The sequence below is a fragment of the Calidris pugnax genome, unplaced genomic scaffold (genome assembly GCF_001431845.1).
Source record: "Calidris pugnax isolate Ruff unplaced genomic scaffold, ASM143184v1 scaffold41, whole genome shotgun sequence".
Classification (NCBI taxonomy): Eukaryota; Metazoa; Chordata; class Aves; order Charadriiformes; family Scolopacidae; genus Calidris; species Calidris pugnax.
In genome coordinates, this window is record NW_015094509.1 from 29,107,795 (window position 1) to 29,124,311 (window position 16,517).

The 16,517-nt window shown below is 48.7% G+C and overlaps 1 protein-coding gene across 1 annotated transcript in view; it reads left to right on the top strand.

The window, feature by feature from the left end:
* LOC106902057 (brain-specific angiogenesis inhibitor 1-like) overlaps nt 1-16,517 on the top strand; it is an 83,246-nt gene that overhangs the window by 1,120 nt on the left and 65,609 nt on the right. The gene's annotated exons all lie outside the window — the stretch shown is intronic.

The window sequence follows — 16,517 nt, forward strand, 5'->3', positions numbered from 1 at the left end:
AGGGAGGCGAGGGAAGAGGGGGATCGCGGCGGGAGAGCTGCAGAGCCAGCCGGGCTTCAACTGCAAAGTGCTGGGAAGCCTCGGTGCCTTTTTTGGGTAGCCCTGGGCTCCGGGACTCCTCAGCCTGCAGCCTTGGCAAACAAAGTCTCGGAGGGATAGGCAGTTGCCCGCCCCAGGCGTGAATTTGCCCCCATCCCAGCTCCTTCTCCTTTTCCTTGAAGAGTTTTTTTTTGGGGGGGAGGTTGTGTGTGGGGTCGTTAATTGTTTTGCCGCCTCCCAGGGCTGGAGGCGATGGCTGGGGAGTTGATGAGCTCCTAATATCCCCCCTCTCAGTGCCGTTTATCGGCACTTACCTTCTCATTGTAGGAGAAAATGAGCCTTTAGACTGTGTAAAGATCAGAGTGTGGCACAGACACACACACACACACACATTGCTCCTGGAGCTGGGCTCCTGGGGGGATGTTGGCACCCAGGCATGGCTTAGCCTTTCTTTTTGGGGTGTGCGTGTGTGTGTGGTGGTGGAGAGAGAGAGAGAAGGAGTCTCCATCAGGGATGCGTAATTACAAAGCATCTTGTTCTGAATCACCCTGTGTGGGAATGAATCGCAAAATTTGTCTCTCCCTCTTCCCCCACCGCCCCCTTCCCTTTCACGGCCTGACATTCGCTGATGGAGGGTGGCTGTTGATGCATCTTCAGACTTTTCTTTCGCAGAGAGGTATTTCAGCCATGGCTCTGCCAAGGCTGGAAGGAAAAAAAAAACGGGGTAGAAAGGAGCAGGTAGGGCTTTCCGAGGGACTTTTTAGCCTGCTTGTGCCCCGGTCCTGGCTGAGAGAAGGCAGCAGTCCCCTGGCAATCGAAGGCACGGGTTGCAGATCAACTCTGCAAGGTACCTTCGGCTTGTGACTCACGTTGGTGTCCCTCATCCTGCCCTGGCCAAGGAAACGACCCCCCCATGAATGGGTTGCAAGGAGAGGAGGTGGTGGGGAGGGGAGCCTCAAGGCAAGGTCAAAGGGATGGAGGGCAAATTAGACCCTCATCCCCCTCCCCGCATCCCTTGACCCCCCCATCCCTTCAGAATTGGGGCTTTCTGGGGCTCAAGCTCAATCCAGCTCCGGTGCTGGGTCTGGCGAGCTCCAGGGCCAGCTGACAGCTGATGGCTGAGGGAGGAGGAGGAGGGGAAAAGGGGGGGGGAGAAGAAGAGGAGGGGGGAGAAAGAGGAAGAGCGAAGCTACTTTGACAGATGCCAAAACCTGCCTGCGTGGCGGAGCGAATATCGCAGCGCCTCCAAAGCCCCTGCTCCCTGGGAGGATGCTCTCCCAGGGGGGTAGTCAGGGTGCTGGGTGCACCCACCACCCCCCGGGCCCCTTTACCTGTTGATGAGCTATAGGTTTGCTCTCTCCTGGCCACGTAAAGCTTAAGGAAAGCCAGGAGGGACGAGCCCTGGGCACTCCGCGGCGTTGACTGGCGACCTCCGCCGCGTAGCAGGGAGGACTGTGTATTAATGATGATGACTCTGCTTTGGCTGGTGCTGAAATATCTGTATTATCTATTATCAGCTGGGAGATGAGGCTGGGAGGCTTCGCAGGGCTGGGATCTCATCCAAAGAGCCCGGGCTGCTAAAGGAAACAAACAACTCCCCGTGCATATTAAGTGGGGTCCCTAATTAATTAATGACTCATTAACCTGGGTCCCGCAGTCCTTACCGTGCCCCAAGATCTGGCTGAGGAAGAGGAGGGAGGTCGCAGGGCAGAGTGGGGGGGTGGTTTTTTAGCCTGGGAGGGGGGTGAGGAATTGCACCAGCTCTCAGCCAAGCTGCACTGCCAGGGGACAGGGTGGCCAGGGGGCTAAAGCAGGGGACAAGCAGGGGGCTGAGAGGGAAGGACATCCTGCCCGGTGGGTCTCAGCTGCAGCAGAGGGACATGGGGAGAGCAGGGGTGCTGAGCTGTGTGTTGGGGGGGAAAGAAGGGACCCCCATGCTCTGCTCGGTGTGTTATAGTGGGGTCAGGGTGCAGCATCCCTTCTGCTGCGGAGAGTGAGGGGGAAGGCCAGGCAGGGACTGGATGGGGTTAAGGCACAGGCAGGGAAGGAGCAGGACAGGGAAGGAGCAGGTCTCCTGGCCCTTTCCGTGGCACTTGGGATAGTGTTTGCAGAGCCCCGGGTGCAGGGATAGAGGCTTGGAGCCCCCTCATAATTGACCAGCAAAGATGGACAGGCTCAGGGAAAGACTGACTGTAGAGTGGGGTGGTTTTCCACAGGGCTGTACGCTTATTCCCCTTACAAGAGGGAAACTGAGGCAGGGGAGGTGTGCCAGACCCCATACCTGGACTGGGAAGGGGGTGTGTGTGTGTACAGAGGCTCCTGTACCCCAGTCACATCCCCAAGGTGTAGCCCAAGGCAGCATCTGAGGCGTGGGGAGCACCCCTTTATCCCACTGCTTTGTGCCCCCCAAGGAGAGCCGTGTTGCCCTCCAACTTGAAGGCACTGAGGGGTGATCTGGGACACACACAGACCCCTTCCCTCCCTTGCAGCACCCCCCTACACCAAACAACCCCCCCCCAAACTTAGCGGCACCCCCATACAAACACCCTTCTTCCTCCCCATAGGAGGAAGAGGTCGGGAGAGGCTGGGAAAGAGGGTGGGAGGGGGCACTTCAACCTAATCTCAAGGTCCATTTCCCACCTCCCCCTTCCCCAAACACCCCAAATCTTTTTGGTAGCGGGGGGGACAGCCGGGGCTTGCGGCGAGCGGCGGGGAGGTGGCGCTCGCAGCCCGGTTATCGCCGCCCGCCGCCCCCGGAGCGCTCGGTACAGCCCGGCGGAGTGGTACCCACCCCCCCCCTTTCCCCTTACCCTTACCCCCCCATCCCAAAAAATACATCCTCCCCTCCCAAGACGGTTGGAGCTCGCAATAAGGGCTCCCTCACACCCCCCGCACCCGAAACACGGGGTTTTTCCCCCACTCCGCCAGCATCACCTTCCCAGGGGCTTCTTCCAGCCCCCCCCCACCCCGCATGTTTTTTTTAACATACTCCTCCGCATGTTTTATCCCCCCCAACCCCGCTTCTCCCCAGTTTGAGCTTTTTTGAGGCTATTCGGGCAGCCCTGGGCTCTCCAGAGTGCTCGCCGGGTAGGGGTGAGGGGGTGATGGGGGTTGAGGCTATTCGGGCAGCTCTGGGCTCTCCAGAGTGCTCGCCGGGCGAGGGTGAGGGGGTGATGGGGGGGGGAGGAAAACAGCCCCCAGCCCCAGGGGCTTTCTCGGGGGCTGGGTCCCAGCCTTTTCTCCCTACAAATGGGAAACCGGGAATGCCCAATCGCTCTGCTCCTGGGAGTCAGCCCAGAGTATCGTCCAGCAGGAATGGTGCCCCATCATCGCTCCCGGGGAGGAAGATGATGGAGGGGCTTCCCCGTGGTGCCTGCAGATGGCTTTTATTTTCTCCCCTTTTTTTGGGAGGGAGGGATGTGATCACAGTGTGATCATAGAGCCAAACTCGCCTTCTCCCGGAGCTCAAGTGCAAGCACGCAGGAAAATCCCCCTGTCATCGATACCTGTTGCAGGGTATCAGCTTGGCTCATTAATTAGCTCCAGGAAACCTGAGCTGGTAAACAAATGAGTCAAAGCTTTTTTTTTCTCTGGGCCCGATCCTGGGCTTGCGGCAGGCTGATGGCCACCTTTCTAGGAGAGGTGCAAAGAGAGAGAGAGAAGTATTTTCTTCAAGATGGATGACAGGCTGTCTCTGTAACTAGCTCGTCCTCCTCCCCGTGGAGAAAATTCACATCCCTGAGCGAGGGAAGGGAGCTGGCACCTGGCCTGGAGGTTTGCAGAAGGCTCTCTTTTCTCGGTGTCGCAGCACGTTATAGGGAAGGGCTGGATGTGGCTGCAGGCAAAGCGCAGGGGTCCTCAGCTCAGCCCATGCTCCTGGGTTCTTCTCGCCGCTCCTTCCCCAAATTCCCTGAGTTCTCTGCTTGCCTGGGGTCTGCAGAAGGTGCTGGGATGAAAGAAAGGCAGGAGGGGGAGGCTTGTGTTTGGGTGAAGCTGGACTAAAGCATAGGGAGCTTGCTGATGGGGGGTGAAGCTTATCCATATATATATTTTTGGTGGGATGGGGATTTGGGGCTCTGAAGCATGGGAAGAAAGGGTCTAGGGCACAGTTAGGTGGGATTAGGAATCTCCTTCTTTACATCTCAGTGGTTTTCACATCTCTGTCAGGGAAAACGGTATTTCAGTGTCCCATCTACACTGGAGAGGCAGGAGTCCCCGTTGACTTGAGATGCACTCTTTTCATTTAGATTCATGTGTGGCCCTCTCAGGTCCCAAATCCACTGGGGACCAGCCCTTTAAGTCCCAAATCACCATGTCAGGGAGCTACGGCAACCCTTGTTTGGCCACCATAGATGTCATCCCAATCTTTAGCATCCTCCAGCATCCTGGTATAGGAGGTCCCATCTGCCTTGTCACCCTTCTTAGCACTCCTGCTGCCCAAAAGGCAATTCTTCCACAGCACCACGCCATCCCCAAGCCAATACTGGTGGCATTTTATTACAGCGTAAGAAACCACCAACTGGAAGCCAAACTTCTCTCTTGGAGAGCTCTCTCTGGTAGGTCAACTGATGTGGAGCATGTTCATCCCTTTCTCTCACATGCACGCCATGTGACAGTTGGCTTTTTAATAGGGTTTGCAGTGTGCTCCAGCTGCAAAACACAACAGTACTTGTTAAAAAAAAAGGAAAACTAACAGAAATGAGGACCCTTTAGAACATCCATTCGTTGTCACATCTGGAGCTTAGAAATTCCTGGAGCAAAGGTTTTGTATTAGTCTGATTATGCTGAGATAATCTGTCATGTTGCTCCAGGAAGCTCTTAGGGAAGGGGAAAGAAGAACAAAGAATAAAAAAATAAGGACTAAAGGAAAGGTAATATTTAAATCAGAGGAACGCTGGATTGGTGACTCTGTCTCGCCAAGACACACATCACTGCCCCCTTTATGAAAATTTAAATTGGTTACCTCTGTCAGAGAAAATGAGAGAAGATTTGCTGATTTTAATTTGTTGGAGCGAATCACCCCCTGCCAATGTTATCAAAATTAAACTAGGGACTGTTTCTACTTTCCTTCTCCTACTCCCTCTGCCTTGTTTTTTTCCAAAATATCCCTTCATAAAAAGTTGATCAAGGAGGGACCAGCTGATGATAAATGAGCTGTTGAAACTGTGAGCTGTGCTGTGTTTGGAGTCATGCCTTATCCCTGGGAACAAGGGGGATCAGGGAAAGCAAATTGTATCTGGAAGAAGAATGAACAGAGACCTTGTGAAGAAACCTGGACTTTTGATTAGCTTGGAATATTTTGGGGTAAAAATTGAAGCAGATGCCTAAAATCTTATGTGGTACCTTCTATTTTAGCCTAAGTGCATCTTTGAAGTATATAAAGGATGAAAAATCCTCCTTCCAAAGGTTTTTAGGGAGATGGTTAACTCTGGGTAGAGCTTCTGCTTGCTGACTTGATTTCGTCTGAGAGAAGGATGGAGGAATCCTGCACATATTTGGGACACCATTTTGTGCATGCACCAGTATACATTATTGCTAAGCTCCTTTTCTGAACATCCAGTTCTGGTCAGGCACAGGCCTTGTGACACCTCGTCCTACGACTTCAGCACTCCCACCCGCGTGCTCACCTTGTCTCCTGCCTGTTATCAGGCTGGCTTTGCTAGATGGAGTTGTTTCCTCAGTTTTTGAGTTCAGCTGGCCTGTAACGAAGCCCTTGCTGTTTGCAAAATGGCTTTTTTCTCTCTTCCCTCTGCCAGATATTAGGACTATCCCATTCCTGGCAGACCTACCTATTCCATATTCATTGAGAGTTAGCGTAGATCTCTCTCTAAATGCTTTCAGGGAAGGGGTCATCATGATTTCCATGCTGGAATAGATCTGGAGCTGAAACATTTTGTCTCTGTCCCGTCTGTGCTGCTGTTTTCTTGTGGACCTCTCAGCTGCTCGTTTAAGCTCCACAAGCCACTGGAAGCTTGGTCTACCAAGCACAAAACCCCATGGCTTGAATTTAGAAGATGCTGTAGCTTCAACCTCACTAAGGGCCAAGAGCATTGTAGGGCTGATCTCACCCATTGCCAAAGCATGAGTCTTAGACCAGGGGTTCAGATCACAATTAATTTAGACATCGGTCTTTCTGCACTTTGGTGTTCTCATCTGTAAAACAGGGATGCCTGGCTTCCTCCTTCCCAATGGGGCTCTCTGCCAGCCGTTCAAACAGACTTGGTCAAACAACAATTCCTTTGTGATTCTGAGATGAAGGGCACCAGCCAAGTGCCAGGCATGAATTATTCTTCTTGTGCTTTGGCTGTGAATGCATCTCCATCCTTCAACGGTCCTCCTGACTCATGTTTTCTTGTTCTTTCTCAATCTTTATTTTCTTGATACCTTTCTACAGCTGAGGATTGGGAAGTCTGTTGTACCTGCCTTGGGTTCCCTCTGGATTAAACACGTGTTTTTTTCAGGAGACCTTGTATAACACTTTGTTCTGCAAAATGTTCCTTTGTATAGTCCAGCCCACTTTGGTAAGCACGTAGATTAAGCCTGGGGTAGCAGTCTGTTTTATTCTATATGTTGTTTAGCAGCAATCTAACAATGGCTATCTTCTCTGGAAACAAATATCTGCTGGTTCCTACACATGAAAGTCGATACACCTTCAGAAGGAAATTTGTCCCGATGGGGTCTTTTGTATTGAAAGCCCTGTTGGTAGATTTATTCATTGTGCAGGTTCATTCCCTTAACAAGTCAGTTATTCATTGGCCATTGCTTGAGGGTGTGTGGAATTTATGGTCATAGTCCTGTAATCAGATATTTTGTTATAGAGGGCTTTGCCACTGTGGAGGGTTTGAATAAATCAGTATGCAGCAAAAATTGATCCTCTCACAATCTATTTCTGGACTCAGCTCCTGCTTTAAGAGAATTTTCCCCCTCCTTGAACCGTGCTACTAAATCCTTTGCATGCTCATGCTCTGGTCAGCTCTACTGAAGCTATGCACAAGTGTATGTGTGCAGACATGTACACACATTTATGCATGTTTTCTAGGCATGATTTTTGTTCTGACCATGATTGAGACACACTCTGTTGCCATTTCCCAGACTAAAAAAAAAAAAAAAGAAAAGGAGAAGCTTTTCTCTATCACCTGATTTAAGTATCTGGAAGTTGGAGAGTACTGCCTGAAAAGGCTTTAATGAAATGCCAGTGAAGAAAGGGAAATCTGATTTTGAGTAGCTGCATTGACGCCTTAAGTACTAAAGAGCTTGGCCTGCTAATCTCCACTTCTCAGATGTTGTTCTACAATCTGATCAGCCCTATTGAGCTGAAACAAGGGTTAATTGCTGACAAAAAGCTCCTCACCTTTGTGCATACAAAAAAAGGGGTGAGGGTGAGCAACTTGTATTTGGAGCTTAACGCAAGCTTGCCATATTCAGGTAATGGTAAGGGATTTTGATTCTCATGTGTGTCCCAAGAATATCTGTTTATGGAAGTAAAATTACAGAAGAAACTGATTTTTATGGCAGAAATCAGGGATGGGAAGAGGGAAAAATCTCTGTAACCCAGAAGCCTGTGCAACTGCTGTCTGTTAGGTCTTTGGTGATGCTAAATGTGTAAATGGCAGTGAACCTCTTCCCTGTGAGCAGGGCTGGACTCTCTTGGCACTTACACTTGGGATGGAGCTTGGCAATGAGACAGTTACTTACTGGTCTGACATGCCATGAAAATGTTCCCCAAGGCACAGCATCTTTCTAGGGAAACTCTGATGTCTCTAAGGGTGGTTTCAATTTAGGAAGAGTGCACGACAAAGTATGTTTAGTGCCTGCTCTGCTCTGGTGAGTGCAGCCAGCCCAAAAGAACGTAGGACTTTGTGATAAGGGCCATGTGGATCATGTCCAGAGAGCAGGTGGGTAGAGAAACACAAGGGAGAGAAGGCCAGTGGGTTCCTGAGTTGCTCACATCTCAGAAGAGGAAGCAGGTGGGACAGAGCACTGCCCTTCCAATCCCCCATCTGAGCGCTTCCAGGTCAGCCAAGAGTGCAAGTGAAGGAATAATGGAGGAAGGAAATAGTGAATGCACATTTGCTGCATATTCTGAATGTTTCAAATAATAACATGAACAATGTTAAATATTGTCTGTCCTGTGTGATTTTTAGATATGTTAATAGGGATAGCAATGCTGCTGGGACTTCCAGATTCTCCAGATGGAGACGATTCTGCTACCAGCAGGAGAGATGGTGACTGTCAGAAGTGCAGCAAGGCTGGGAGGGCAAGGGAGAAACCAGGAGAGATCCCACTAAAATGCCAGTTAGCTGGGGAATCCATTTAAGTAGGATGCATGGAAATATCAGGAAGGTATCCTTTATCATGAGAGTTAGGATGCTTGTAGACGTACCCATGGCATCCCTCAAGAACTAGACAACTGCCTCTTTTTGAGCAGTGCCTACAGACATGGAAGTGTCTCTGGAAGGGGACATTTTGGTAGCAAGGCCCCAGATGTAGTAATCTTGGTCCAGAGCCTGACCCTTTACCGACAGCATCCCTCAAGGACTAGGCAACTGCCTCTTTGTGAGCAGTGCCTACAGACATGGAAGTGTCTCTGGAAGGGGACATTTTGGTAGCAAGGCCCCAGATGTAGTAATCTTGGTCCAGAGCCTGACCCTTTACCGAGACCCAGGAAGATGGCTTAGTGGGTTGGAGGAGGTGATTTCCAGAGGTCCCTTCAAACCTCAGGCATCTGTGATTCTGTGGAGATGGGTCATGAGTGTTGCAGACTTTGATACCCCCACTGGGCCTAGCTGCCCTCAGGAGCTGCTCTTTGGTCTGTATGTGGTGAGCAGAAAGTCTGCAAGGTATTCAAAGATGTCCTGGGAAAAGTACTGAAGGCTGTCTTGCAGGACAAACTCCAGGGTGGGACTGTGTGATGGCACCCTTTGGGCTGGATATCTCAGAAGCCAGGAAATCTGCTGGGGACTGAGATTTGTGGGCTGATATCTAAGGACATTGAGGTATTTTGAGTGAGAGCAAAACCTTTTGTCACTGTGTAAGACAGCCTTATTACCCCTTGAAAAGCAGAGTCTGTCCTTTCTGTGTGTTGGGACAAAGCCTTGGTTTGGTGTCCTGCTGACTTAATCCCGCTTTTCTAGACAAGGACCCTCTTGGTAAGTCCATATCCCTTCCTCTCTCTGGAGTCTTACATGGATTTTTGGCTGGGCTGTGGCCAGTGACAATGCTACAGCATCTTTGATCAGAAATGTTCTACTTCCATCACTGAAGCCTTGTTGTGAATAGCTTCCTCTGCTTTCCTGGGAAAAGCCAAGAATTCAGGCAGTTGAGGGGAGTTTTCTGGGATGTGGAAAGGGAGGATCCTCCACCACAAGTTACAACAGCTCCTTTTTCCTGGTTCTGTGGGGCTGATGGCTGGTGGGTCCCTCCCGTGCTTGGTCTGGCTTTTGACTTCTGATTAGTAGCAAAGTTCTTCACAAAAGGACCTCTAAGACCATCCTAGAGTGACTGTGGGCATAGCACCAGGTATGATGTGGGTTGTAGTGCTGGAGACGAGGAAGATGGCTGTGATTCCTTCCAGTTCCCAGCATGTGCAAAGACAGTTTCTTGGATTGGAGCTCATCTTAAAAAGTTCAGAGAACTGAAACACTTTTCTCTTCCCTATCTTGAATAGGTTTCAAATATATTTGCAGAGGAACTTGCCACAACAGTTTCCATCTTGTGGGGTGAGGGAATGTGGGACAAAGCAGTGATTTTTCTCACCTTCCGTCTCTCGCCCAAAAGGATCTAAATAGGACACAACTCTTCCCGGTTCTGGAGCTGGGTCACCAGGCTCTGCTTGTATGCGGGTGGTGGTGCTGGGGAGGGCTTAGGAACAATGGTGCTAAATACAACTACCATGCACAACTACATACTTCACACCAGCTTCACAAAAGACATGGCTGCCTTTCACGTGGACTGAAAAGTCTTCCTGCAACTTCCTCCGCTCGTAAGCGCGGTTTAAGAACCGCAAGGTGCACAGCACACCCTAGAGATGTGCTTATTAAAACCCCAGCCTCCCACCTCAAATTACAGCCCAAAGGCTGTGTTTGTTTCCCACTTAACACAGGCCCTCTGAGGTTTCCTTGTAGCGCTAAGCCCTTTTGAAGTTGCTGTTGATTACAGAGCAGACAGCGTAATCTCCCTGTGGAAGTTATTTGTAGCTGGGGAGGAGGAGGAGGGGGGGGGGGGCAAAAAAATAAATCAATCACCCTAGTGCAAATGCCAGAAATGGGGTGGAGAATTAATGATGCTGCTCAGCTTGTACTTTCCACTCGGTGGCCCATCCTGCCACTCAGATGTCCTTTTCTGAAGGAGTCGGTCTGATCGCTGCAACCCCTTGGATAGTCAGAGAAGGAGTAATTGGAAAGGGGGGGGGGGGTTAGCTGTGCAAATTGGCTTCTAGGCTGGAAGGTGACTTGGGTGGTGTAATTTTTCTGTCCAGCTGCCAAGTCCTCATCAAATACTGGCAGCTGGGGCTCTGCCTATACCCTTATTTTCTCTGTTCCTGTGGCAACTAGCCTGGCTGTTTCCTGGGTCATCAACATGGTGAATAATTTAAAGTCATTGTGCTTTATTCCTTCCCAAATTATTGACTAACAGTGGCTGCTGTCTCTGAGCTTTTCTTGATGAGCTCTTTTAGGTTTGCATCACTTGATCACCGTGCGTTGAACAGCACTGGGTATGAACACGGCCAACGTAGAGCTCCTGAGCACAGAGGCAGCTGGTTGGTTTATGGCTTGAATTAGGTGGAAAGCGAAACATTGGCAGAGATGAGGTCAACATCATGTGGCCTGGGGATCTTACTTCATCTCCAGCTCATCCTCTGTGAAGTTCCTGGGGAGCTGTTGCCATCTCTGGGCTCTGAGTTTCTTTGCACCCTTTCCTAGGTACACTCAACCTCAGAAAAATTTGGATTGGGGGTTCATGAGGTTAGGGAAGTTGGTCTTTTTTTGCTATAATGGGTTCCAACTCTTTGTTGGTGCCTCCAGGTATTACTTTGGAAGAAACAGTGAGGATGGAGAGCTCTAAGCTGACAAAAAGTTGGTATGCAAGCACATGAATTTTCTGTGGAAATCCAACTGCAGTTTCAAAGCTTGAAATTTTGGGTTTTTTTTATTTTTTCCTTACTTTCTTTGGACACAGGGACTCTTGCTGGTGAGTCTTCCAGATGTCCTTGACTTGATCCATTGCAGGTCCTGGATGGTGACTGTATTTGGGTTTTGCCAAACACTACCCATAAAGAGCTTTGAAGTGGTAATAGCACAAAGCCTGGCATTCTCTTACTGGTGTGACAGGCAGGCAGAACTGGGAGGTGGAAGACCAGCCCAACTCAGTGCACCAGTTCCTGATTAATGGTTGTTTCCCTTTATTTCATAGAATCCATAGCAGAGACTCCAAAAGTGGCTGAGGCTTAATAAAACATTAACTATTCTTCCCCCTGAAGAAGAAAAGCTCTAACATGGGTAAATATTCAAGGTGAGGGAATAGTGAGGAAATCTGGGCAAATATGATGATGCTGTTAGCACCATGACAGCCTCTGGCTGAGGCTGAGCATTGTTTTGCTCTGTAAAATCAACTTTTAAAAGATGTTTCCTTCTTATTCCAGGAGTGGACGTGGGTTTTACCAGGGCACAATCAGAGTTTCTTTTCTTTCTAGTTAATCCTTGCAAGTGCTTTGCTGTCCCAGCACCTCTAGCGTGTGCGGGGGCCTGAATCCCTGCAGATTTGAAGTCAATGAAATATCACATCAAATATTAATCAACAGTACATGCCGGGGCTTGCTCTTGACCAAGTGGCACAGTGCAACTTGTTGCTACAGGACTAAGTTCTCTCTCTCTCCCCACCTGTGGCTTAGTCTCTCTATTAGCAATAGTCCCTGGTCCATGTTGTCCCCTGGGTAGTGCCTGGCATTGTCTTGGTAATAATTATACAGTATGGATGGCCATCAGACAGTTCTTGAGCCCAGGCTCTGTCCCTGGGTGGTTCAGCAGTACAGTTGCAGACAGAAACGTCACAATTGATCCAAATAATAATAAATAATTGGTGTCCAGGAAAAAAAGAAGGAACAAAGTGAGAAGGGAGCCATTGACATGAGGGGCCAGGCTCACAGGGAGGTGGGTTTGCATTGGGTGGGTGGCCCACAAGTAGTCGAGGTTGATGTGTTGCCCAGTGGAGTGTGGCGTCTCAGTTGAGTCTCCAATATGCTGTTGGCCCATCTGGGCTGAATCCACTCTCACCATTTGATGGAGGCTCCGAGAAGGGAGCCATTGACATCAGGGGGCAGCCTTACAGGGAGGTGGGTTTGCATTGGGTGGCTTGGCCCACAAGTAGTCAAGGTCAATGTGTTGCCCAGTGGAGTGTGGCATCTCAGTTGAGGCTCCAATATGCTGTTGGCCCATCTGGGTTGAATCCACTCTCACCATTTGATGGAGGCTCGTGGCTCACAGAGTAACACGGGTCCAGTGCACACATAGAGGAGTCAGACAGACCTGGCAGCACTTTTTTTTGTCCAAGCTTCAGTGACTTTCAATAGCCGGGAAGGATCTTGGCTCCTCCTTTGCACCACTTCTCAGTAGTGATGAGGAAACACACCACTGACTTCCCTGAGCATCTGTTTCACCCGTGGCATGGGGGAAGTGATTTTCTTTGCTGTCGTACTGATTGGAAGTCGAACTGCCTTCAATCCTTTGTTGATTATGTTCCTTGGAGCATCGAATCTCCTGCAGGCTCTGAGAGCCTATATGCATGAATGCCAACCTGTAACCCAGCGGAGTCTTCGAAACCATATCTTCTTGTGAGACAAAGCCTGATAATTTCTAGCCATTCAAAAGCATTCAGGAGCATCCTAAATTGTGTCCTCCGGGCTGGATTCCAATGTCAAGCCTTTTGTATTTCAGACTCTCCTGTATGATTATTGGAGCAGGGGGATGGAGTCAGCACTTAAGCAATCAAGGACCATCCACGCCCCTTTTCTCCACCACTATGGCACTTTGCTGAACCCCAGGGTACTTTCTAATCCTCTCCCCCTCCTGCGCTGTAGTTAGGGTTCAGTAAACTCAACAGGGACAGGACACAGATCCAAAAAGTGCCGTGCATTCATGCAGACAGTTTGATTTTTAGAACATACCCCGACGGTGTTTTCGGTCCTGCTCAGGCAGCGCTCTCCCATCCCAAATCTGGCCAGAGTTCAGAGGACAGCCTGGCCAGGGACTGTTCCCAGCAGGGACGTGGTCACCCTCTTCTGGCAAGGAGAGGGGTGAAATCTCCAGCCGTTTAGTGACCCTGTGTTAATTATAAACCAAGCAGCAGCACATGGGCTGAGCTGTGTGGAGATGCCTATCTAGGGGCTCCTCTCCGTGCTATAACATCTCACTGCAACAATCAGCCACTTTTACAGCTCCATAGATCACTGGATAAAAACCATATTTAATTCTATGGTAAGGTCACTTTTTAGTTAAAAGGGACAGAATGGATTTAATTTATAAGCCTCTCCAACTTTATGGCTTGCATTTAGAGTTATATCTATTATGTAGTGCCAAACACATATTATAAAAATTGATTCCCACTTTCTCCTCCCTAGAGTTGCTGTGTCAGGTAGATTCTGATTAGCCTCCTGTTTGCTTCAAGCCAACAGATAGACTGAGGTAGATCTAAGTGTCAGGGAATGACATCCGTGAGTGCAAAGTGCAAGTTTATAGGGAAGGAAATTGGCCCAGCTGTGTTCCTGGCTGGGTGGGTGGGTATGAACATGATTTCCACCAGCCTACCACAATACAGGGTAAGAGGACAGGGCTGCAGTCTGCAGGGAAAAGTGCAAGTCAGAGTGATTGCAAGGTGCAAGTGGTCAACAGATGAGCTGATGTTGCTGTCATTGTATGGGTCCTTTCATGGTAACGTGATGTAGACACAGCCTCTAAATTCAACAGCAAATTTCAGATGAGAGAAGTAAAGTCCAGAGGAGGTCAGGGAGAAGAATCCTCATTTTTTTTTTCTTCCATGAAAGCTTTTAAACAGCTCCAAGGGTCTTAACAGCAGTGAGAACAAGAGTTGAAGAGAAACCATTGAGTGGAATGGGGGGAACCGGTTGACAGCAAGAGGTAGCAGACCAAATTTATCACCTCATCATCACTCCCAGCATCGCAGCAACAGGTGCTGTAGCCACATCTTGGTTTTATTTGATGTAAGTAGTCTCTTTGCAGAGCAATGAACATCAGAGAGGGGGAGACAAGGAAAGTCAGCACTTGTGAGGCCAGAAGGAACCATTATATCTTGTGCCTGAGATCCTGTGGACAGGAATGGTAGGTTCATCCCTGGATGATTGCGCGGATGCTGTGACTTGTTATAGGAATCAAGTGAACCTGTTAGAGAGAAGATGTACCTTGGTTTAGAGGTTTCAAAATGATGATGAGTGGAGAATATTATACAAGTGAGGGAGACTTGAGAAAGGGCTCTGAAGGAATACAGAGCCTGGCTGCTCCTTGTACCATCTCTATCATAGTCCACTCACCAGGAGGGCAGAAAAGGGGGGATCTGCCTCCCTCTCTTGCAGCTGTGTTTCTCTAGCAATTGTTTTCTATCTCTCTGATTAAGTTGTGCTCATAAAATTCATAGCAAACCCTCTGGGCAAGCTGTTAGTTGCCCTTTAAAGTTGAGGAGGGGAGAAGCGAACTGTGTTTGCCTATACACAGTCCTGGCCGTGCTTGACAGAGTGACTGCAGTAAAAATACAGCTATAAATAAAAAACATGTGCCTTTGTCCACTATGGTAATCTTCTGAGAAGAGGTCATTTGGTTCAGGACTTATTCAGTGAAATATCCATATTTTCAGCCTCCTTTAGTATCAATTAGTTGGGTTTTTTTTTTATTGTTGTTTTTTTTTTATTGTTGGGTTTTTTGTATGTTGCTTTTTGTTTATTTTTTTTTGCTTTAGTGCAATGAGAACAAGGTAGTACAGGACACCCAGTTTAAAATAGCAATGTGAACAAGGTGTTAGGGGACACTTGGACCAAAATAGCAGGCAATGGTGGGGAACAACCATGGTGCCAGGCATGAGTGAGGAGGGACTGCAGGTTCCTTGAACAGGGTCACACTGTGGCAGCGGCTGCTGTTCCTCCCATGGGCTGGAGGTGTTCTCCTCCGAAAGCTGTGTCTAGGCTGGGTTTAACTGTGAATTGCACAATCTTGTTTGATTTTTACATGGGCTTGAATGGAAAGATCCTGCGCTGCTCAGCTTTGCTCACTTAGTTATGAAACCTGGCCAAAAAAAAAAAAATTAAAAAAATTGAAAATTGTGAAACTGGATCCCTTCAAATCTTGACTTGCTTAGAAATCTTTACTTTTTATTTTATTTTTTTTTTTAGTCTGGTAATATTTGAGCTATGGTCAGCCTCTCCAGCTTGTTTCAGCAATGACAGCTGGGATATTTTTTTTAATTGCTACTTGCATGTATTTTTTAATGTTATCTGCCTTTCATAATTGCATAACTCGGGGAATTCTCATTTCACAGAAGAATACCAGGTGTTACAAGAGCTGCCACAGAAGTGTCAGAATCTGAGGCCAGAGGGATGTCTGAAGGACCAGGAGATTACCAAATAGTAATAAGGACAGAATACAGTCTCCATGGGGAGTGAAATATTTGCCTCTGCATCTTTTCTTTCCGTCTCCAAGGAGCTCTGTCTCTCTAACAGCAGCATCTTAGAAGCTGAAAGGAGCAGTTCACAGGGAATGAAGGTCTCTCTCTGGCACTGTAACCACATTTATCAGCATCCTGGCTGGAAAGGGCATGTCCTTCAGGTTCATTGTGCATGTGGAGATGGAGTCTTATTTTTAGAAGCTTAAACTTAAATTTGCTTAAAATTAGACAACTGAAATGTGCCAACAGGAACTTTGGGCTTGAAGGTGAGATGTAAACATGGTTGAGAGTCACACCTATGCGGAGAAAGATCAAAGAACCCTGTCCCTTTGCTGCAAATATACATGTGGTACCTGTGCTGCAGAGGGTAGTGACAGCAGGAGGCACGTGGAGGTGTGACTGAGGGGAAGAGGCACCATGGGATGATACAGACAAGAGAGGATTAAGGGTCACTGTATTCAGAGTGACTATTTCTCTGGATCCATATTTCCTCATGTGCAGAGATTTTTGCGTTGGTTAAAGGGGGCTGGAGAGGGTTCAACAAGTTTCTTTTATCAATCCTAGCCATCTTCAACTTGACACCAAGAGGAAAATAAGGTAGGAGGGAAACATGTGCATGGAAAGGGTGTTTCTGCCCCCAATACCATGGTGCTCAACAATTCCCAGAGGTTTATCAGGAGTCTGATGTTCAGAGAAGGAGGAAGAGGACTCCAAGATAGCTCAGTAAAGACAGAGTAGGGCTGCAGGGCTTGGACTCACGGGTTTGAATGTGATCTGGCTTGTTAACATGCTGAATCTTATCAGGATGAAGT